General features: G+C 37.2%; 1 protein-coding gene and 1 pseudogene across 6 annotated transcripts in view; both read left to right on the top strand.

The window, feature by feature from the left end:
- Positions 1 to 24,877, top strand: part of CADM1 (cell adhesion molecule 1) — a 325,717-nt gene that overhangs the window by 22,133 nt on the left and 278,707 nt on the right. The window lies entirely within an intron of this gene.
- Positions 11,065 to 11,183, top strand: LOC135274729 (5S ribosomal RNA; annotated as a pseudogene).

Here is a 24,877-nt window from a genome sequence, read left to right as displayed (position 1 = left end):
GTGAATGTAGAAACCAGATGGCAGTGTGTTGAGCAAATGGAAGTGCAGAATAGGAAGCACAACTGTAGACACGTATTTTAAGGGCTTGACTGGGGCAAGTAAGATGAGGGAGAAGGGACTGGAAATGAGATGTAGGACTTAGAGAAATTTTAAAATATGTATTTTTTTGAATTATGGAGGTGTGAGAAGGTTTATATATATCATAAAATAAGAGATATTACAAAGGGAGATGAAAAATAGAGAAGTGAGAATTGATCACTGACCATCAAGGGCCACGTTGGGGCTCAGGAGGAGGCATTCGCTGAGAGGAGTCAGGGGAGGAGACCATTTTTTCCTTCCTAGGTGGAGATAATCGGCAAGGCTTAAGAAAGAGGGTGGGTGTAGACAAGATTGCACACCACAGGGCTGAGGACGGGAGGAAAGGAGGATCTCCTTGGGAAAGCAGGATCCCACACTCTACCTGCTAACGGTGAGATGGAGCTGGGCAGGGTGGGAAACTGGGAAGATTTGAAATATTCTCCCTCCAGGGGAACTCAGAAATTCTAGGGAGCACCCAGCTGAGGCTGGAAATATCAAGTTGTAGTGACCCCAGGCCCCTTGGGTGCTAATTGTCCTCGTCTGAGCAGCAGACTGGATGTCCCTCTTCCCAGAGACTCTGGTTCTGAGATGTAGTTGATATCTTCCTTCCCTTTCAGAGGAAAGGCAGGCCTCTAATATTGTCTATTATGGAAATTTAGAGCTGAAGGGGACTTTAGAGATCACACAGAACTCCCTCATCTTGTAAATGAGGAGACCAGCTCAGAAAAGAGAAGTGACTTGAACTCAAGTGGATCCAAAGCCGGGGCTGATCCCAGGCCTGACTTGCAGCTCAGGGTTTTCTTTTTTGTTCCCTTGCTACCTCCTTGATAAGGATTATTAGTAAATCCCATTCATTGTAAAATGCTCTTAATTTCCTGTTTTGTACACTGGGAATTCTACACCATTTTCTTTCTCTTCCAGTTTTTTGTTTTGTTTTTCTTCCTTGCTGAGTTCAAGCAGATGTAACGGTATTCTAGGATGCTAAAAATAGACTTAACAGGTCTTTTCTTAAGTCGAGGTGATATTGGATTAGATGAGAATATTATTTGGGACCTGTAAAAAGGTAAAACTTAAATACTGAAATGTCTGGAATTTCTGTTCTTACAGACTTTACAATTTTAAAGATAAGTGGATTTATTCACACATTTTAAAATTCTTTCATTCCATATTTCAAGAGAATCTACTAGGTGCCAGGAGTTATGATGATGATGCAGGAAATAATTCCCATATCTGTCCTGTTGTCTGTTGAGAATTGATGATTATATTAATACTCTCTCCATCTAGAGTATCAAGGTTAATACTGGTAACTTGTGAATGCTTCTATGGGGTCTACAATCCATGTCCTTAGCCTAGACAAGAACTAAGAAGCAGATAATAGAATGTCTGTTGGATAAACACAGATTTGGTAGGATTGATTTAGTTTGGAACAGGGGAACCTTAAATTAATTATCACTGTTTATAATACATTTTTCTCCTTTGTTTCCAAGAATGAGAATAGTTCAGCAATACAATTGATAAATAAAACATAAAAGGTCAGTTATGGTTGCCCTGGTAACTATATTTCTCAGCAAGTATTTTGTTTGCCATGAAATGTGTCCAGGGTGATTTACTGGAAATCAGACTCTGAATGTCATGACTTTTTGTATTTGAATTTCTTATGTACTCATTTAGGAGTGACAATTTTGTAGGTTTTTTGGGTTGGGTTCTGAAGTTCTATGTGTGATGGGGATCCTTGTGTGTTTTTCTTTTTTTGGAAGACAAACAGGAAACTGTGATTACAGTGAATCTATTTAAATTTAAGATGAATTTTCAAGTCTAAAGTGGGATTTAAAAGAGTATTTGAATCATTTTTGGGATACATGAAATTTCTTAAAACTGGAATATTTTAATGTAGAATTTGAACATAAGATACTTTCTGATTAGTGATCAGGAATGTGTTAATTTATCCTTTTGACTTAATTCCTATGCAATTAGTTTTGAGTAGAATAAATTATTCTTAAAAAAGTATTAAAGATAAAAATCAAAATAATTAAGCAATTAGAGCAGTTGCCACCTTCTAGATGATTTATGGTAGTGTGAATTAAAGTTAAGTGAATAATTTTTATACGTTTATTCTTTGACCACCAAACAAAATCACTTCAGTCTACAGAAACAGTTTTACAAATGCACGAGTATATACGTAGAAAGATGTAACTGCTGCATTGATTTTAATAGCAAAAAAATTGGAAGCAATCCAAATGTCCATCAGTAAGAGACTGGTTAAATAAATTATGATCTGTCCATACAATGGGATACTTGGTAGCCATTAAAAAGAGTGATGTAGATCTATATCTGCTGAAAAGAGAAGACTTCCAGCGTATATCAGTAGGTGAAAAAAAGCATACTGCAGAATATTGTGTAAGTATTTTATATGTAATTAATCTATAATGCATACTATCTAATTGGCATATTAAAATTTGAAGAATCAACAGAAAGCTGTTAACAATGGTTATCTCTGGAGATTGAGATTATGAAGGACTTTTACTTTCCAAGTTAAATTTGCGTATTATTTGAAATTTCTGTAATGAATTTGGGTTACCTTGGTAATTAGAGAAAAAGGGAAGAAACAAAGCTGTATTTAAAGGGTCTGAAAAGATCAGTTGAAATGGGTGTGGTATGTAAATACATTAGGCTTTACGGTAATCTTTTATTTACTCTTTGTTTTTGTCGAGATACATAGGCGTTTAAAAAGGTATTTGTATTTATATCTTTTGAAACATTATACTGACAGATTTTTAACTCTTTTCTAGATATTAACCACCTGTTTTTTCTCACATTTCAGTTATTTTCTCAATGTATCCTTTACTTTAGATCGTCACTTTGCAAGGTAGCTGGTTTTATTTACATTTTAGTTGCTATTGAATATGCTTTGATGGACTTTGCTTTTTGTTTAAAGCAATATTGCTGGCCTGATTACTGAATTGGTTTTATTTTAAAATTATATGATCTCCATATACAATACCAGGGGATTTAGGAATTTTATATACAATTTATAGTTTGAGAGTGAATGATTATTGGGGTACATGAAATTTCTTAAACCTAGAATATTTTAATGTAAAATTTGAACAAAGGATACTTTCTGATTAATGACCAGGAGTGTATTAACTTATTACCTTTTTGACTTAATTCCTATGCAATTAATTTTGAGTAGAATGGAACCTTTTATCCAAAACCTCTTTAAAAGCATGTTTCTACCCTTTTCCCAAGGACAAGAGTAGAATGGAATCTGTATTCTGCAAGATTTCATCTGGATGCAGTTTTCTAGATTCTGCTTCCATTGTACTGAATGTAAAGTTTTCTTTTGTTTGTGTGTGTTTGGTCCCAGTCTCTGCCTGGACCCCAGCTGTAGCAACAATCTGGAGAAGACACTTCTCTAGTGCAGCCAGTTTGTCTTTTTGCAGAGGAGTCATCAATGCAAATAGGATTAGGAAGAAAATGCACGTGGTCCAGCCGTTGATTGCCATTTTCAATGTATAAGCTGTTTGTTAGCACACAGAGTGGAGCAGAAATCACTATTCCAGACCCTTGTTGTGAAGTTTACTGTTTCAATATGGTGATGATATCCGTTAGGAAAAAGCTACAAAGCAAGGTAGACCTTAGGTTACGGTGTTGACATTGTGGATATATTTTATGGATCTGTTAACTTAATGCAAGTTTAGAAAACAGCCTTACATTTTTAATTTTCTTCCCATCTGGTTTGGTTATATGAAGCTAGATAGGCAATGCCTTTTCTTGGAAATAACCATTAGATTCTTGTCCTTGGGAAGAGAATGGAAATACGCTTTTAAAGGGTTTTGGATAAAAGGTTATTATACGTTGGATAAAGTTTAAGGCACCATTTAATTTTTTTTAATCATGACCTGTGCAACTGTAAGCACAATAAATTTATATGATGTATTTATCCTTTACTTCATTCTGCATGCCTTGATTTTCTTCTTTTCATATTTCCTTTCATTTCGCTTTCCTGTCAATCCAAACCTATGCACTATACTCTGTCAACCTTAATCTGTGCACCATCCTATCCTGTCTACCCTATGTGACCCTCCCTATCCTGCCTGACTCTTGTTCTGTACTATTCATTTCTAGCCTATTTCATTTTTTTTTTTTTTTAAGAAATGTTGGGTAGGACCCATTACATTTATTTTAAGATCTACCATTTGAAAAGCGTTGGCACGAAGGGCTTGGATGTTATTATTTCTTGAGTGTCATCTGTCTCTTTCAGTGGACGTCAGCATGCTGTTAACTTTCAGTTGCTATGTGTGCCCCGAAGCTTGTTTGCTGGCATAGTAGGATGACAAAGTTAAGTACCTCATTATGAGATATATACGGTTGTTGATTTCTAAGCCATGGTTCTTCCAGGAGAGTTTTTAACTAGGAAGTCTTTATCACCCTGATTCTCTTATCATTGTGTAAATGTTGAGTAGTCTGTTTGTATATCGAGTGATGCTAATAGGGCCTGCATTTTCTCAGTGTAGCTTATGCCCTACAGAATGTTTAATTCTAGGATCACTTTCTCCTACCACCCAGCATGCTCCTGGCCCCCTCCTGCTGCTGTCTCCTGAAGCATGCAGAGCAAATGCAAACCCATTGTAACACTGCACTAAGTAACACAGGGCAGCCTCTAAGGTAAGATAAACTTGCCTCAGAGGAAAAACAAACAAGCAAATCACCAATCACCAGTATACTTACAAACCACATGGAAATGATCCTGGATTATCTGGCCTTGGTCATCTTTTAGTTTTGATAATTTAATATTGACTTTGTCCAAGATAATTTTATAACTGAATTTTAACTTTTGTTTTCATATTACAAAATTAAAATATAAGTTATGTTCTTGAGACTCTTAAGAGTACAGATACTATATATGTCTTGTATATATTGTAGAAGTCAGCTTTGTGCCAGGACATAATTGGTTCTTGATAAATGTATTGATTTAATTTGAATGTGAATTGCATATTAAATACTGAGACTTTGGTAATACCATAATAATTAAAAATTTTGTTAAGTGCTTACTGTGAGCAAGTTATGTTCATCATCTCATTGAGTTCTCACTGCTATTGTTTAAGAGTGAACCTTTTTGCTAGCCATAATTTTAATTGACACTTTTAAGGATTTATTTTTAAATTTACATAAACTGAAATTTACTTTTTGAGGGTAGAGTTCTGTGAATTTTGACACATGCATAGAATTGTATATCTACCTTACAGTAGTATGATTACCACAGTCGATATACTGTTTCCTCACTCACCCAAATCCCCTTGTGCTGTCCTTCTGTAGTCTAACCTCCCTCCAACCCCTAACCTTTGGCAGCCCTACCGATCTGTTTGCCATTCCTGTAGTTTTGCTTTTTCCAGAGTGTCATATACATGGAATCATACTGGATGCAATCTTTTGAATATAGCTGCTTTTATTTAATATATTGTATCTGAAATTCATCAGAGTTACTATATGTACCTATCTATCAGTTGTTCATTTCTTTTTATTGCTAAGTAGTATTCCATTGTATGGATGCACTATTGTCTATCCATTCATTCACTGAAGGACATTTAGGCTGTTTACAGTTTTTGGTGATATGAGTAATGTGGCTATAAATATCTGGGTGCAGGTTTTTCATGGGTCATAGTTTTCATTTCTGTTGGCTAAATGCCTAGGAGTAGATTGCCAGGTCATATGATAAGTATAGTTGGCACTCTGTATCCACAGGTTCTGGATCTATGTATTCAACCAACTTCAGATGGAAAATATTTGAAAAAATAAAACTTAGTTTAAGGTAGAGAGGAAAAAAATACAACAATAAAAGTGATACAAATAAAATTTTATTACAACTACATAGCATTTACATTGTATTAGGTATTATAAGTAATCTAGAGATGATTTAAAGTATATGAAAGAGTATGTGCAGGTTCTATGCAAATAGTACACCATTTTATGTAAGGGACTCAAGCATCTGAGGATTTGGGTGTGTGAAGGGGTCCTGGAACCAATCCCTCATGGATACTGAAGGACAACTATACATGTTTAAGAAACTGCTGAACTATTTTCTAGAGTGACTGTACCATTTTGCTTTCCCACCACAATATATATGAATTCAGGTTCTCTGCATCTTTGTCAACAATTACTATATTGTCAGTATGTGTGTGTGTGTGTGTGTGTGTGTGTGTGTTTAGTTTTAGTCATTCTAGTAAGTACGTAGAGATGTCTCATTATGGTTTTAAGTTGTAGTTCCCTAATGACTACTGATGTTGAGCATGTTTTCATGTGCTTATTTGCTATATGAATATCTTTGGTGAAGTGTCTGCCTATTTTGCCTATTTTGTAAAAACCGGACTGTTTTCTCATTGTCAAGTATTGAGAGTACTGGGTATAAGCCTTTTGTGAGATATATGATTTGCATATGTTTTCTCATAGACTGTAGGTTTCTTTTCAGTCTCTTAATAGTGTCTTTTGCTGGTTCTTAATTTTTGTAAAGTCCAGTTTATTACTTTTATATTTGATGGATTTTTTGATGTGGTAACTAAGAACTTATTGCCTAACCCAAAGTCATGAAAATTTTGTCCTGTTTTTTTCCTAAAAGTTTTATGGTTTTAGATTTTGCAATTTGGTCTGTGATTTATCTTGAGTTACTTTTTGTGTAAAGTATTAGGTATAGATTGAAATTATCTTTTCTGCCTATAAATGTTCATTTGTTTCAGAAGCACTTGTTGAAAAGACTACCTTACTCCTTTTAACTGATTTTGTACCTGTGTCAGAAATCCATTGACCATTATTTGTGTAGTTCTGTATTTGAATTCTTTCTGATTAAAGCTTATCTATCTTTTTGCCAATTGAGGTAGTTACTTTTCCTTCTGAGACAGGATCTCACTGTGTTATCCAGGCTGAAGTGCAGTGGAGGCATAATGGCTCACTGCAGCCTTGAACTCCTGGGCCCAAATGATCCTCTTGCCTTTGCTTCCTGAATAGCTGGGACTACATGTGTGTGCCACCATGCCCAGCTAGTTTTTTAAAATTTTTGTAGATATGGGGGTCTTGCTATGCTGCCCAGGCTGGTCTCAAACTCCTGCCCTCAAGCTGTCCTCCTGCCTTGGTCTCCCAAAGTGTTGGAATTATAAGTGTGAGCCATCATGCCCAGCCTACTTACTTTTTAAACCTCAAATTACTGATGAGGAAAAGGAGTCTTAGTCAAATTAAGTACCTTGCCTAAGATGATTTAGCTAGCAAATGATTGAATTAATACTGAAACTAGCATGAGTTTTCTGACTATGAAACTTGTGCTGAGAAGCTATATTAGCACCTAACCTTAGTTATTTGCTTCTGGTTGAAATGCTTGGTTTTAAGAAACTGTCTGAACAGTGTGTTTTTGGAAGAGTACATGTCGCAAGTAGATCACAGAAAGTTATCCAAAATTTAAAAATTTGGTTTTTTTTCTGCTTTCTAGGCCATTAATTATCAGACATAATTAATTTTCAGTATCTTTAGCAAGGTATAATATTCTTTTCAAAATCCAAGGTAGCTGTATGTCACTTTTCTTTATTTTAAATACAGCAATATAAATATATGTTCCTTGTACAGCAAAGAAAGGATGTTAGGGTTTGTGAATGTGAGAACACAGATGGATATGTTGTGCAAAACACAAAGAGCAATTTGCATCCAGAGGGCTCATGCAAGGAACTTGGTAAGAGGTGAAAGAGTGACACCAATGTGGCAGTGAATAATAAATTAACATTTCAATATTGGAAAACTGGGGAATTTTGAAGAATGTCATATTTAGTTAATTTCTGATTATACAAACTAAGCCTGTACATTGATTTGTTAATAACTAGGCATGCATGTGCACATACGTGCGTGTGTGCACACCCCCCTCCATATACATATATATATATATGTTTTTTGAGAGGCATCTTTGATGCCTTTAGCCTGAGTACTCTGTTCTAACATATGCTTTTCCTTCTGAGAACCCATTTACTGTTGTAGATTCAGCTTTCTTCAAAAGGCAAATGACTCCAAACCCATATCTGTGATCCACTGTTAAACTTAATTTCCTTCTCTGGGATCTCAAATCTACTTAACTATAGGAGAGAAGTGCTAGGGTGACCTTTTGATATTGGAAACTTATACACAAAACTGAATTCCATTTCTCGTCATCCTAACAAATAAGCAAGCATTCTCAGTTTCCCCTTTATTTTATTCAAGATAGATTTGCTCTTTGGAACCGCAGAATCATTTTTGACCCTCTATTTCTGGAACCCTGGTGTGATCAAATCTGAGCCAATTTCTGCTGATTGTTTGTGCCTGGTTGGTTTGCACCTAGCTCCTCTTACCCCTTGCAGTGTCTGCCATGGCCCCTTGCCCTCTTCTTCCTCCCTTGATTTATGGTCACCTTTTCAATGCCTACTAGCTTCTGTACATGAACTCTTTGCATGCCCAACCCAATCTTTCTTATTTTATGACCACTGGTCTTGCTACTCATTCCATCCGTGGTGTTTTCCTTCTCTCTAACTAGCTCTGCAGTTTGAAAACTAAAGCATAGCTCACTGCCATCTCATATTTGAAACCCTCCAATGCACTCCAGTGAACGTGCTCCCTCCCTCCCCCGATCTCAGCCTGCATTGTGCCCAGGCCAGCAGTATCAGCATTATCTGGGAACATGTTAGAATGTGCCACCCCAGACCTGCTGAGTCAGAAACTCTGGGGGTGGAGCCTAGAAATCTGTATGTAACAAGTCCTTGGGGTCATTCTGACTCCAGCTAATGTTTGAGAACCAGTGCACAGTATAAACCCAGATTCACATACTCAGTGCCAAAGGCTTAGTAGCCTTACCTCTTTGGCCCACTTCCATTGCTTAGTCTCTGTCAACTTTTTCATTTTGAATACCTGCTTCTCATTTTCTCAGCCACTTCTAATTCCTCATTTAAAATGTCAGTCCCAAAATTCGCTTCCTTGAGGCAGTCTCAGTTCACTGTTTGAACAATAGGTGCTCAGTTTATATTCTGCTCATTTCTCCTTGTTGATCGTGTTTTTCTATAAAGACTTTGGTTGACTGCTGTATGTGTATGTTCTGTCCTTTTGACAGACATGTGTTCCCCTAAACTAGCACAGGATATATTTGGTACAAATCTTTGGTCTGTCAGTTTCACTAATTGAATGGAGAAAAAAAAAATTTTAACTGTCAACACAGTAAATATGTTCCTGAGTAGAAAGAAAAAATGTACATGAATACCCAAGGATGAAGATGTCTGTGCTTGTGCAACTTTTGGCTACTTAGGGTATTCATTAATTCCCTCTCCTCTGATGTTAGAGTGTACCCTGGTTAAAAGTCTGGGGCACCCCTGCTGATATCATAAGGAAAGGGAGCATGTACTGCAGAGAGGGTGACCAGTTTTGACTTCAGGGTCCTTCACTTCTTCCAGTGATTGATTCACATTATTTGACCTTAGTTTCCTCATGAAAAATTGGGATAATACTGCCTACTTCATATGATTGTTATATTGCAAGGATTAAGTGAGATTTGGTAGGTAATGTCCTGTACAATCCCTGTCCTACATTAGGTGCTCTATAAATGGCACCTTTTATTAACTCCACCAGGACAGCACACTTAAAGAAAAAAATCACTCCACAGAAGCAGTTCTATTCGCTGCATAGTAGGCCCTTAGTAAATGTACTGAATGATATATATATGGCATTTCATGGTTCTGGTCTGTGCAGATGTCCTAATTTGTACAGGGCTTCAAGTTTTAGTGCTTTATAATCATTAATGAATGGTAAGAACTATTACTTGACTTTTTGACAAATTTATTGCATTTTTAAAAAATTTTTCATTCAACTTTAGTTTTAATGGATGATAGCTTACTTTCTAATAGTATCTGAAAGGTTTTTATGGTTTTTTCCAGTAGAACAAATGAGGCTGGTTAAATGGGTTTTTTGACACAATGCCTTCCCAAGAATGTTGTTTCATTGTCAATGGCTAGTTTAATCAGTATTATTGAAGACAGTTTCAAACTACTCTGGTGCTTGGTTCTTTATTTAGTTTTTATTCTTTTCCTAACACATCTAATTAATGGAACTGTCCAGTGGTCTAACATGGAGAAGGAGAGAAGATGATATTATGAAAAGTTTAATCATTAAAATAGTTTACGGAGTACTTTAACATGCATTGTATCATATCTCACAGTGTCATGTAAAGTAGGCATTACTATTATTTTTCCTTTGCTGATTAGAAAATCGCTGCTTTGCTTAATGACCAAGGTCATGGAAGCAGAAAGTAAAAGAAAAGCCCCAGGGCTGGGTGTGGTGGTGCACACCTGTAGGCCCAGCACTCTGGGAAGCCAAGCTGGGCAGATCACCTGAGGTGTGGAGTTCAAGACCAGCCTGGACAACAGGGTGAAACCCTGTCTCTACTAAAAATTAGCCAAGAGTGGTGACACCTGAGGTGTGGAGTTCAAGACCAGCCTGGCCAACAGGGTGAAACCCTGTCTCTACTAAAAATTAGCCAAGAGTGGTGATGGGCACCTGTAATCCCAGCTTCTTGGGAGGCTGAGACAGGAGAATCTCTTGAACCTGGGAGATGGAGGTGACAGTGAGTCAAGATTGCACCAATACACTCCAGCTTGGACAACAGAGAAAGACTCTGTCTCAAAAAAAAAGCCCCAGAAGTTGCGGATAGTATGGTTATAAGTTCCACTTCCTCATGGTTTAATGCATAAAGACAATTGACAGCTTCATATCATCCTAAAGCACTGCCTCTAACAGCTTATTTACGTGGAACAAGAGACAGACCACTTAGTTTCACATCCTGGCTCTGCCACTTCCTTTCTATGTAATCTTAGGTATTCAACCTCTCTGAGCCTCAGTCTTTCCATTTATAAAATGGGGAGGATAATGGCATCCATCTCATAGAGTTGTTGTATTAAAATGAGTTAATATACGTAAAACTATTAGAACAATGCCTGGGTCTATGGCCATACCACCCTGAACTCGCCGGATCTCGTCAGATCTCGGAAGCAAAGCGGGGTTGAGCCTGGTTAGTACTTGGATGGGAGACCGTCTGGGAATACTGGGTGCCGTAGGCTTGAAAAAAAAAAAAGAACAATGCCTGGGACATAGAAAGTGCTAGATAAGTGTCAGCTATTATTATTTTTATAGAGGAGTGGCTGAAGTGCCTTCTGTGAAAGGTGAGTATACTTAGCCATACTTATAATTTGAGAAGTAGGAATCAGTTTCCATAAGAGTTCAATAGGGCAGAACGTATATTTTGCATCTTAGGTATGGATGTGGTTTGGCTGTGTCCTCACCTAAATCTCATCTTGAACTGTAGTTCTCATAATTCCCACGTGTTGTGGGAGGGACCCTGTGGGAGGTAATTTAATCATAGGGGTGGGTTTTTTTTTTTTTTCTGTGCTGTTCTTGTAATGGTGCATAAGTCTCATGACATCTGATGGTTTTATAAAGGGGAATTCGCCTGCACATCCCCTCTTGCCTGCTGGCATGTGGGATGTAACTTTGTTCCTTCTTTGCCTTCTGCTATGATAGTGAAGCCTCCCTAGCCATGTGGAATTGTGAGTCCAAACTCTTTTTCTTTATGAATTACCTAGTCTCAGGTATGTCTTTATTAGCAGCACGAGAACAGACTAATACAGATATCATGCCCTAGTCTGGGTTTTCCTGTAGACTTATGCTTATTTACTGACCTTGGGATAAATGAAAATTTGGAGCACCCCTGTATGATTTTTGTTTCTAAAAACTCAAAACACACATAACTACAATAAGATGCTGCCCTCCCCTGCCATTATCCACAGACCCTTTTGTCTTTCTGAAAAAACACATGCACACCACTCACACAGACACACCCCTGTAAGATATAAGGTCCATTAGCCATTTTCATAACTGTTATTAATTCCTTTCTTTAAAATTGAAGTCTTTGAAGATTTTAACAAATGTGCTATTCATGAAGTTTTGTCTGTTTTTTTCTTCTGGATTTCACAAATCACTTGTTCTAGGAGAGCCTTCATTATTGTGGAGAAGGCTTCAAATCTACTATCTTCAAGCTTTTATCTTCCAGTATGCTTGTCTCATCTCATGTAATGTGGTGCTGGGAATATAAGACTGAGATTGTGATACTTACAGTTTTTCTTTTTTGTAATTTTCTGTGACTTGATTTTTTTTTTCTAATGAATATGTATCTGTTTTTCAAAATCTATTTTACTGTTAAATAAAATTTTGGTAAATATTGGAAGTAGGAAGTTTAAATGTGCAAAATTATAAATTATTATTACAGCTTACTTACCTTTTTTATAGATACCAGATAATGAATGCTTTTGTTTTATTACATCTTTTTCTATATGAAAACCATAAGCAAGTATAGTACCTAGTTATGAAATTAAGTACTTATGGAATATATTCACTTTTAATTTATTGGTGGCTATAATCAAGATGAAATGCCTTTCTTAATAACTAATGTTAAGAAGAGAAGTGTAAACTTGAGACAACTTTCTGACCTCTCTCCAGAAGATGTATGGATGTGACTAGGTTTGTGATTAAAAAAAAAAAATTTAAGTTCCTTGGATTTTCTTTTTCTTTTGTTTGAAGGTCCTGTGCATTTGCCTTGGATTGCTGAAGAGTAAGGAGAAAACCCTGTAAACTCATTCACTCAGAATAGGATGAGAGTATTGTAGATTTATTTTCTCCTTTGAGAAAATTTTAAAATTACAATGGTCTTAGCCTAAGTGGTCCTTGTTATGGCTCCTCTCTTTTCCATGCTCAACTCAGCCTATGAGGAGGGGCTTAGGGACAAGCCACCTGTTTTCAAGTGTATTTATTTCTTTATGCCTTAATATGCCTAGCTCATCTCAGAATGGAAATGTCCTGGAAATTGAACTGATTCATAGTTGGGTGGCCCCATGAGAATTTAGGAAATATTTTGTGAAACTGTTTGTGGGCACCTTTTGTATTGGTTCTGGTGCTTCTTTGTGGGGGTGGGGGGGGGGGGGAATTATAGCTCTTCTAAGGAAAGAGCAGCCTTGCACCTTCAAGCCTTTCTATCTTCAATCAGTTGGGTTTGTGTATTCAAGCTCATTCCAGTTCGTGATTGGCAGCTTTTGTGTTAGGTACCCACTCCGAAGTGTTCCCTATCGTTTAGAAGGTCGAAGTAGTCATCAGTGACTGAAGCCTAATTTAGATTCTTAAATCAAAATCATTGTTGAAGAATACTGCTCCTCCACTACAGACGTCTTGTGCATATCATGAGTGTCTTCATCAGAGAATAAGCTCTCACCCGGTCTCTCATAATATAAAAGCGTTTTTTAATCCCTCTTAACAGGTGCTGCAGCGGTTTATTTATAACCAGTACATTAAAATGAAAAATACTGAAAGGGTCCTAAGTGGAAGGTGGCTATTGAAATATTTCCATATTTAAATTATAGAATTTTGTCAGGCTGATTTTTGGAAAGGACGAGTCAATGTTGGCTGGTAAGTGATGTACTCACAGGTTTCCTGTAAGTTTGGGAGGTGGTTTCTGCAGTGTATATAAATGGATTGTGCAAAATCTGAGTCCTACTATTGAATTGATCTTTCCTTGCATATTCATAATCATATTCATATTTGGTCAGCTTTCATGCTCTTTGACATTTCTGATCTTTATGAAGCATGACAAATGTTAGAACTCTTTTAGCCTTCCAGACTTATTGCAGCACAAAAACTCAAGATCCTAATTGAAAGAACTGTGAAGAGTGTTTCATTTAACCCTTTTTTTCCTAGTTCAAATTTGATCTCACATATGGGGAAGGTAAATGCACACCTTATTATTGGTGCAACATGTTATTCTGAAGACACATGCTAAACATTTGAAATTGTTGTTGATTTATATTTCTACCACATTTTTTCTTTCCCGAAAAACCTTGGGCTAGCGACTGAAGTAGTTGGGTTGCATAATGGATGTTTATGTTGTCCTGTGACAGCTGGTTTTGCTAATTTGTTTTTACAGGGCAGTTTATAGTAAATGAATGGCATGCTGAATATTTTACTGAGATTTTAGATTATCTAAAGAATATTTTCCGGTTTACTAATTGGTAGATAATGCTGAGTACATTGATGTTGACATGAGCAAATGGTTTTAAAATGACTTGAAGTGAGCTTCATTAAAAGATGCTCTAATCACAGTCAGCAGGAAATGTCAAACTAGTTCTGCCTTCATTCACTCTGGTGGACAAGAACTGTTGAGGACTTAGGGTGCTACAAGTCATTGCAGTTTTGATTTTGGGGTGCCACAGGGTGAGAGAGATGTTGGAAGTTTTTTTCACAGCTTTTTTTAGCTCATCCTGTCTTTACCAGAAAGTAAATAACACAAATTACTAATTACCTGTATGGCTAAATGAACATTCTCTGAAAATCATAGTCGCATCGCTGGAGTCTTATAATCCATTATGGGTTGAATACATGAAAGTCATGTTTGTTGCTCAGTCTGAACTAGAAGTCTGTAAATTACTTGTTACGCATTTTAGCAGAATTCTGTTATAGAATTAAAGCCAATGGTGCTCATCAAAACATCAAGAAAAACCTAGGCACAGGCATTCCAAATTCCCTGGTTAAAATTTGTAACACTGGTTCTACTTTTCATTCCTGTAAAACGTTATAGAGGCTGTTTTGTCAAAACTGAATACTTGGGAAAAAGAATCTAAGGACAGCAAATATAGGAGGTAAACATAACAGTAAAGGAAGGCAGATTCTGAAGTAAGTCTTTTCAGGATTAAAATCTTTTTCTGATATCATCTGTTAACTTGTGCAACTAACCTAACTTGTCTGAGCCCTAGTTTTCTTGTCTGTAAAATGGGGATAGTAAAATCTATCTCACGAGGTCATGGGAATATCTTTGTATCTATATGCTTATCATAGCAGAAGGTACTTGGTAAGGGCTCTGTTAGTATTAGCTATTGTAACCTAAATACATATATTTACTTCTTTTGATACCTGGGGAAAGACTGTGGGTTTCATGTGCCAAGACATTAACTAGACATCTTATTTCTACTGATTGTAAGTTTACTAAACACTCCTCATATCACTCAGAACATAACTATCTAGAACCAGTAAGTTCATCATATGGAAGTTTTTGGATCTAGGATAGAATGAGACTATCCGAAATTCATGCAGTAAGTTATTGGGTAAGCTTGCTGCAGTGATCTTGCTTTTCTCTTTGACTGTTATCAAAATGTCTTTTTCTTCAAGCCCAGATGTAGTGTGCTGAGGTAGTAGCACTCGCAGGCAGAGATCAACGGCTCTAATTATTTCACAGTAAAAATAATATGATGCAGAAGTCTGTATAATGCTAATGAAATCTAGCTACATGGCAAGCAACCTGTTCTTTTCAGCTTCCTCATTAGCATCAGATTTGCCTAGATGTCCAAATAAGTGGTTGTACAGTTTGTGTATATTTTAAATAGCATTTGTAAACTCAATGCCCAATAGGAGTGCCTCCTGGAAATTTTTTGAAAACATGGTACCACATTAGGAGATCAATAAAGGATGCTGATACTGGCATAAAATGTTCTAGAATACCTGAACAACATCTTTTAAGTGACCTAGTATTGTTGGTTCAAAGCTTCTGGCTGTATTACATATAAATTTGGCCTATGTGCTTGAGTAAAGATTGTCCTACTCATCAGTTCAGTCAGGGTTCCGCAAGACAACTGTGAATTGTTTTCTTTTTCTCTTTTTCCCTCCTTAATGATACAGTGTGTTTTGAAGAGGGAAGAGCAAAAAAAAAAAAAGTTCCACTTGAATGACCCTATTAACTTTTCCCTGATTTCTGTAAACTGTGTGGGAACTGTAATAATCTATGAGGGCTCGGAGTGCAGGACACAGCCTCTGTTGACAAATATAAAAAATGGCACACCAGACTGCAGACCTGGTTTGTGGGTTAGTATGGCCTTCCCTCATCAATGGGGAAATGGGGCTTAAGTCAGGCTTAGAAAATGAGAAAAATGCTTAAGGGACGTGACTAATGTCTCCAATGTGCAGTACGCTACATAAACCTATTATGCACTTTAATTTAATGCTCTCCGTAAAGATTCAGGACCTGTCAGTAGAAGGAAAGAAACAAGCAATCCATCTTCAGTGAATTGTGAATAGATTTTTATATTTTTTAAAATACACATTCACCTATAACATACTTTTCCCTTCCTTCAGTTTTCTCCACATCTGATCCATTTCCTGTCTTACACTGCCACTACCTAGGCTGCTTGTGGATTGTTTTGTTCAGTGAAATAAGACTAATGTGTAAAATATTTAACATTGCTAATTGATTCAATGTAAAGGAAGAGGGAATAGATGCAGATTGCCTCCAGTCTCTGTCAGCAGACTTGAGCAAACAAGATTGGAAAGTCTGAACTAAAGATGTTTCATCTCAGGAACTTGGAGGCCTATGAGATAATATAGCATTTCTTGCAAGTGGCGATTGGGCCAAAATTAGGAGAAAAATTAATTTGCACCTGGGAGCTGGAAAGCTGAGTATCTATTTCTATAAAAAATTTGGCTGCTCCCCTTGTCCCCCCTCCTGAAAAAAAGCCTTTTTGTTTTCAGGCTTAGGGTGTAGATTGAAAGATGACAATATGGATGTGACATTTTACTGGTCTTATCTCCTTTGCATGTTGGGAGTGTTAAAACACTTAGCTGTACTTCACTAAAGCAAGCTGAAATTTGCAGATGATTTTAATTGATGAGTAAGGAAGTAGAAACCCCATTGGGTCAGTGAGAATTTTTCCATTATGAAAACATAACCTTTCATAGGAGTACCCAATGGCAGTGAAATGTCAGATACCTGGATTTTTACAAAGGAAAAGAAAGCAGATCGGCATTGTTTCCTATAATACAATTCTGAAACAGGAAGGTACATATATATCTCATTCTCTTTTGAGGTTGTTTTGTTGGCTGCTGTGTGTAGGTGAAAAGTAATTCTCACAGTGACATCAGTTTTTGCTTTGAATTGATTTTTTCTTTAAACCAGAGAAGGTTAATGGCATGCTAAGAAATTATTTAAATCAGGATATAAAAATATTATATGTCTTAACAAATGTTGACATTGTGAGTTAGTCTGAGCTGTTCTTTTTTCTGGCAGAAAGACATTGGCAAACTGAGGGTGGGGATAGAATTGTTTCAAGGGCTTTGGTCAGAGGTGTCTAGGTGTTGAAAAAGTAAGTTTGATGAGTTAAAGCAGAGGGCTCCCAGAGCAGGGTCCATGGCATCAACAGCCTTCAGGTTGTTGGTGAGTCCCCAGAAATAACATGCAATATTTTACATGCATTTTTTTTGGGAGAGTCTGTGTTAAAACCAGATTCTCAAAGGGGTAGAGACCATGCTGAAATAAAGCTACTACTGCCAGCTATCTCCAAGTGCCTATTTTACAGGTGCACATGAGCTCTAGCTCAATTTATTTCTCCCTTTTTTCCCAGTCACCATGCCCTTCCCTAGTGCACAGCTATGCCCCCTGCTTCATTCCCCTTTCTTCTTTCTCCCCTTTCTATTCTTTACGCCACTGCCTTTCTTATGTGTGAACCCTTTAAAAGAGGATGGTCTAGGTGCTAGCCATGTAGACTGCCACACAAACTGAAGGGCCTCTCTAAGCCTTCTTGCTTTGAAAGTCAGAGAAATAGATTCCCAGCCTTTGCCTGGACAGAACAATTAAGTCTTGTTGTGATTATAACCCTTACCTTGTTGATATTCAGATACTTTTCAACATAATGATGGTTTTCTAGCGTCCCTTACTTTCCTCCCTCCTCCTCCACATCAAAAATAAATTACTTGTAGAATATTTAATAGGTTCATGGGGCTCTGCTCTGGTGTTATCTGTTTTAATTCTGTATGAGATGAGATGCGGCACTTGTCAGCAGAGGCCGCTGATGATGTCGGTACACCTTACTGAGCACAGGTCACGGTGGCCTGCAAACCAAATTGGGTGATTCAGCAAAAGGAGGGTCACGCTGTCGAGTGGGAGAACTCACGGACAACCCGAGGTGCTCACATTGAGCCCTGGATGTAGTGCAGGTGATAGGCAAGGCGGTTCCTTTCCGGTTTCACTCTCGCCTCTTCCTGGACTGCTTTTCAGCCATTCATTTGTCCGGCCAAAGCAGTCAGCTTTCCGAGATAGATCACGATTTAATTGCTGCTACCTCCGCTGTACTGAAATGAAACTTTCGAAGGTCACCAAGCATCAGTGGCCCTTAGTTAAGCATTATCTTCTTTGCCCACCCCACAGTATTTGGCACCATTAACTCCCGTTTCCATTTAAAAATTCCTCCATTTGTTCTGCGGCACTGCCTGTACCTTTTTGGATAGCATTATTTGGCAACACTTGGCCTAGCTGTTTTTTCTTCCTCTAACTGCTAAATGTTTCCCATTGTTTTGTCCTCGGTTATTTGCTTCCATTTTTCCATGGGTTCTCTTTGGTGTTCTAGATCTTATTTCCTCTCACAGCTTCAAGTGTTGCTTTTCCCTACAACCCGACTTTTTTTCTTTCTTTTTTTAGATTCCTGAACTGCATTGTCAACCACCTGCTATTCCTGCTACCCCCTGGGAGTCCCCCTGCCCTCTCAAACTTCTCTTGTTTAAAACAGAGATTATCTCCAGCTATTCACTATCTCACTTCCCAAGCAAATATACAAATAAACCAAAAAGACAAAACCCCAAATTAGAAAGCCTGCCCCTATAGCCATCACCAAAAAGCAGGTTCCTCAGTGGGTTCATCCATGTTCATTTCCTTTTTCCTTTCATAGCTCACCACCATGGTTCACCTAGGCAGCCTCTGGGCCTGAATCTCTGTAAACATCTTTATCTTCTTTTCACGCTTCATGTGCAAGTAGTTGCCAGGTCCTCCTGACCTTGGTAATAAAACATTGCCTACATCCCAACTTCCTTTTGCTTTGCTCAGGGTCAGCTACTTATTCCCTATGGCTGTGGTCTATACCGTTCCTCGTCAGCTGCTTGCCTGTTTTCCTAACTTGTGATTCTCCACAGTTTAGAGTTTCTCATCTTTAAGTATTTTGATCAGCATTTATCTTCTTCTCCCATATCAATTCTTTGAGATATTATTCACCCTTTACGTTTTTATATGAAGGTGAAGACTTTCCTGACCACTTTTGCTTTATCTGAACTACGTTATTATTCTTTGTGAGATTTATAATATCCTATTATGTTTAGAGTTTCAAATCACCCTACTAAACCACAAATATTGACAGACTAGGAGATATATTATATATATATATTTATTAAATATAATTATATATACGTGTGTGTGTGTGTGTTTCCATTTCTATTACACAGTACCATGTACATGTTAGCAACCCAGTAAATCTGTATTGAATGAATGAACACCTACACTGAAATTTTACCTCAGGTTGGTTAGCAGGCTTAGAAGATCTCTTCCTACTGAAGATCTTTTGCTAATTGTTTTTGGTGCCTTTCTACTTAGCCATGCAAATTAGCATGGGTTCATAGGCTTAGAATCTGAAATAAATTAATTCGTACTTAAAAGGAACAAGGCTGTGGCTGTATAAAGATTTCAGGAAAAGAAAAATGGGAAACATTGAGCCGGTAGTCAGTTGATACAAGTGCTGTGCTTTTTTTTTTTTTTTTTTCCTTCTGGTGCATGGACAGTATAAAGTTACTTTTACCTCCAGTGACCCAGGCCAGAATCATGGCGGTACCGTCACTAGAGTAGAGATAAGGGAGAATAAGAGGTATATGAGAGAAAGAAAGTATGATGTCTGACCATGTTAATTACGCAATAAATAACTTTGTTATTATTAGGGCTGTTATCATCGTTTCTAGTTCCATTATTTATTTCCACTTAAAACAATTGTGGTGACAGTGCACTTCGAGATCTTCAGAAAAAATTATGTAAGTTCAGAAGCAAAAAGTTAATGCATGATTTTTGGCCCACAGAAGTATTTCTATAGCACTTGGTTACTTGTGGGAGAGGATTTTGTCAAGCTAGTAAAGCTGTGTGTAGTTGAGTTGTATTGTTTTGGGCTATTTGTAAATACTGTATTTGTGTGACATACTTCTAGCACCTGAAAAACCTGGCCTTTGGGACTGAGTTTAAGAGCTGTTTACATTGTGTGAACCAATACCCATGGCTAAAGGGAAAAGGATTGCGTTAGAGAGCAAACTGAAATAAAAAAGGTGAATATGTGATGTCCTTCAACACTTGTGTAGACTAGCTGGTGGCAAAATTTGCTGCCCAGAAGTAAGATTGAGAAACTTATGAAAGCCTAAACCTCAGGAGAGGGGTTTGGAAGATGGGGAGGCTTTCTCTAGAAACAGAATCTTTTTTGTGAGTCTACCTGCTAACTGGAAAAAAGGGGTGCTAGGTGTTTAGATCTGCTTTGCAGGTTCCAAAGCACCTAAGTACCCTTTCAGTTCCAGAATTTAAATCCTGTTTGTGGGAAATCAGTAGAGGGTTTAATAGAAGGTAAAACAAATTATATATAAACAAACAGAAATAGTCTGGCCTGAGTATGGAAAGGCCAGAAAGTCTGAGTGTTATGGTGAAGTACTAGGAGGTAATTTATTTTTAAAATTTATTGAACCCACTGAAGCATAAGTGTGTGAGGATAAAAGAAACCATATGCACATATGGTCCAGAATGAAATTCTTCAGATTTCTGAGATGGTTGCAAGTAGTGACTAGACCATTTTGAATTAACTGTGTGTGTGAAAGTCTTTTCGATTCTTCCAATTTAGTCTCTTCAGGTTCACTAGTGGTGGAAAGAATCAACCGGTCCATGCCACTGTTAGACTCGACTGTCAGCAGGGAAGGAAGAGCCTCCTTATCCTAACTCCGAGTGTGCTCTCTCTCTCTGTTTTTTCTTTCTTCTCTCTCTCTGTCTTTTCTTTCTCTCTCTAGGAAACAAAAGGAATGGGAGAAGATCTCAACATTTCTTTTCTTGAGAGAAAGGCATGTCTGAATGAAAATTTATTCATAGCTTTTTCATTTCTCTTTGGAAAATGTAATTGTGACATTGTAGCTATAAATTCAATGTTTAAAAAGTATAAAACTCTATCAAGGGAATAGAATATTTTTGCCTTAGTTATTTGTGAAAGTTAGGCCTTTTGTTGGGTGGGGAGAATACATGTAATACATTGATAGTAGAAAGTAATCTGCAATAAGATCTAATCAGAGGAAGAATCTAAAGGAATCAGACCAGAGACAGATCACTGGAATACAGAAGTGCATTGTGCAGCAGTAACACTCCTTTCCATTCATTATTGCAGTTATAATTATGGAACCCAACATATTTAATTGGCACAGCGTACTCTTCTCTGCTGAATAGATTGCATTGTTCCTGTTTTAAAAACCCTTATGCATCACGCATCCATGCACATGTTGCTCTTTGGCTCTCGAGAGGTTTCTTTGTTTACATGATGAGTGATTAACCGAATTGTGGAGCCTTGCTATGCGTCATACGCAATGATGAAGTGAAAAGGGGTATCTACTCTGTTCTAACTTTGAAGGGCTTTGATTAATTAAAAAAAGTCTATTAGATCTTTGTGAGTATATATGCCTTAACTTAGAAATATGCAAATGGAAATGGCAGTTGAGTTTGATATCTGGGCTAGTCTTTTATCTGATTCCAGAAGACCTGTTAATGGAAATTATGTCTGGTGGGATATTATTGGCACGTGCATTAGATTACAAACCTCAGAAGTGGTATTCCTGAAGAGGTATGTGGTTACTGAACCCCTAGAAATGAGAGCAATGCTAAATGTGGATGGGGGGGAAACACCCTCCCTGACCCCAGCAACTTATATAGGACTTTCCAGTGGATGCCAGGGACTTTTTCCTGGCTTGCAAGATGAAATACATGCATGGAATAGGGGCAGGGTATAATGTAATAATAACAATAATAATAATAGTAATAATTACAGCTAACACTTAGGAATACCTACTGCCTGCCAAGCACCCTGCTAAGTAAACATTTCACATTTATTGTCTTATTTAATTCTCACCACTATTCTAGTGTCTACCCTTATCCTCATTTTACTGGCGAAGAAACTGAACCTTGGATAGATTACATCATTTTCTTGTTTGAAGATCACACACCTAACAAAGCTGGGAGGTAATCTCAGTTGCTTTTCACTTTTGCTTTTTGTTGTGGAACATATTGGTAAGGCATAGCTCATTGTTTTAAAGCCTATATAATTACAGTTATGTTGTTCCTCACTACATATAAGCATTTATACTTTTGAAAATTAATCAGAGCTCAGTGTAATTTGAGAAGGAGGGGCTTTAGTATCCCCCAAACATCAGCTGATTGCTTCCACAGCTAAGAGCCACAGGGAAAAGAGAAGAGTACACCCATAAATATTTTCTGTGAACACCACAGGTAGTCCTGCTGCTGTTGGATGCAAAAGATCTCTAGTTCAATTTCTTGCTGGAATGGATTCTTCACAAATAAGGATAATCCCTCATTTGATGTTTACTCACATGGATTCCTTCTGTATTCCATACTGTCCACATTGGGCTTTGCAATTTTTATATATTCTTGCCAGAATGCACTTATTCATTAGCTGTTTTTATTAGTGTTACGGTTGAGATGACATTTTTCCGTTCTAAACTCCAATTTTCTGTGACTTTTAATTTTACAAAACAATTACCTATCAGGCTGAAACTCCTTAGGCTGGTTTTTCTGCTCAGAAGGGAGGTATGGGGGGAGGTTTTAAAGTCTGTTCCACTTTTCTTGGCAGCCTAGACATTTAGATTCATGTGAGTCTTCTTTAAATAAAGTTGCAATTGCTTAATTATTAAAATAAATGGGAGCTGAATTATTTAAGGATTTTCTGGCAAGACAAAAGATTCTGGATTTTCTTTCATACCCCTCACTCAGAATTTTCAGTCCTGTTTTGTGCTGGCTAAGAATGAATTTCTCATCTGTGTTTTGATATATCTGCAAATCCAGGGACATCTTTTGGAGTTCTTACCTGGGCTAAGCCCATGGATTTTAAAAGTCAAGTTTGAAATTTTAGATTGTATCTAAATGCTTACTTTGAATAATGTCTTTTGATGTACATTGTGGTTAAAATGCACACTTTTACCAAATTTGACTTATCGAGCACCTGCAATGTGAAGGGGAAAATAGCAGAGTGGAAAGAATATGGTTTTGGAATTTGAAAGACCTGGATTTGGATTTTGACTCTGCCACTTATGTGTCTCTGTCACCTTTGCAAAGTTATTTACCCTCTCTGGGCATCAGTTTTCTCTTCTGTAAGCCACCTCAGGGTTGTGAAGGAGATTAAGGAAATGCATGCAGAAGCCCTTAATATATAGTACCTGGCAATTACTAGGTACTTAGTATGTGGTAACTAAGAAGTCTGCACTAGGTACTATGTTAACAATTAGGAATTTACAGATGGATAAGACAGAGGTTCCTGTCCTTACTGAGCTGATAGTCTGGCAGTGGCAAAGCATTTTAAGCAGAGGGAACAGCATGATCAGCGGTAGGTTCGAAATCACGGAAGTCCTTAGTTATTTGAGAACCTGTTAATGTTCCGGTGTCCCTAATCTTAACATTAATATAATTGGAAATATTACATTGATATGGTGTTTTTCAGGTTTATAATACACATGACATACATTATTTCACTTGATCCTTGCAAAAACCCTATGTGGCAGACAGGGATTACTGTCTCTATTTTATAAGGGATTTTAGTGATTTACCCAAAATCACACAGCTACTGGAAGAGCCAGGATTAAAGTCCAGGTTTTTGCATTTCCTATCCAGTGCTCTTTCTACTGTAACATTCAACTAGTCCTGTGTCTTATCTATATACACAAGGGCTAAGCCTTTAATGATAATTTAATGAGACTTTTATAATGTTCTTTTTACTTAAACATTTTTACTCAAACTCATCTGACTTAAGATAAAATTATATAAAATCAAATTGAGGTTGTACTTTAGCCTCTGTATATATGTCACTTGTGACTGTAATTAAAAAAAAAATTAAAGTGTAGTTATTCTCCTCCTTGACCCCATCAAGTATGTAGAATCTAAATGTTACCTCCTAATTTTATTTTATATGCAGTTTTTTTTTTTTTTGGTGTCAGTGTCTTTTAAAATGTCTTACAGAATGGATAAATCACATACTTTTATATACATTCATGTTTGTTGAGTATGCAATTAATAGCCTCATCTGCCCAGTTCTTACTGTTTACCTCCATTAATGGCAATAATGCATCTTTGGATGTATTATCTTTAAGGTCCCACATTTGTTTCAAACTATACTTGATTCAAACATGTTGAATCCTTGCTGGAACTATTAAGATTATGGCTCTTTTGCCATCATTGATTTTAAAAAGTAAGTGCTGAGACAAGAAACTAACCACCCTAGGACAACAACGTCCATTCTTTTTGCTCTTTAGAACTGTGCCGCTGTGCCAGTTGTAGGATGTTCAGCATGAAAGGCTCCACTTCTCAGAGGGAACTTACTTGAACCCTGGAGTTGCTTTTGGATCCTGCCAGTTATTGGAATTTCCAAATAAGAATGCAGAGCATGCAATATGCCCCTGTCAACTTGATCTTTGAATACAAAGTTGTGGATAGAAATGCTAATGAACCAGCGATCTGTAAAGTACTTCCCAGGTTGGGCACACAGCAAATTAACAGGTTCTTTCCTCTTAGGAGGAGGAGCTTTTGAAGGGACTGTCTCTTTCTGTTTTTTTTGCAGGGAAGATATTTTAAAGTTGTTTTGTTTAGTTAGAGATGAGGCTTATCAAGTGTGAG

The sequence above is a fragment of the Aotus nancymaae genome, unplaced genomic scaffold (genome assembly GCF_030222135.1).
Source record: "Aotus nancymaae isolate 86718 unplaced genomic scaffold, 86718_ANA_hifiasm-v0.15.2.pri h1tg000012l, whole genome shotgun sequence".
Taxonomy (NCBI): Eukaryota; Metazoa; Chordata; class Mammalia; order Primates; family Aotidae; genus Aotus; species Aotus nancymaae.
The sequence above is the reverse complement of the archived record's forward strand: the minus strand, read 5'-3'. Positions and strand labels throughout refer to the sequence as shown.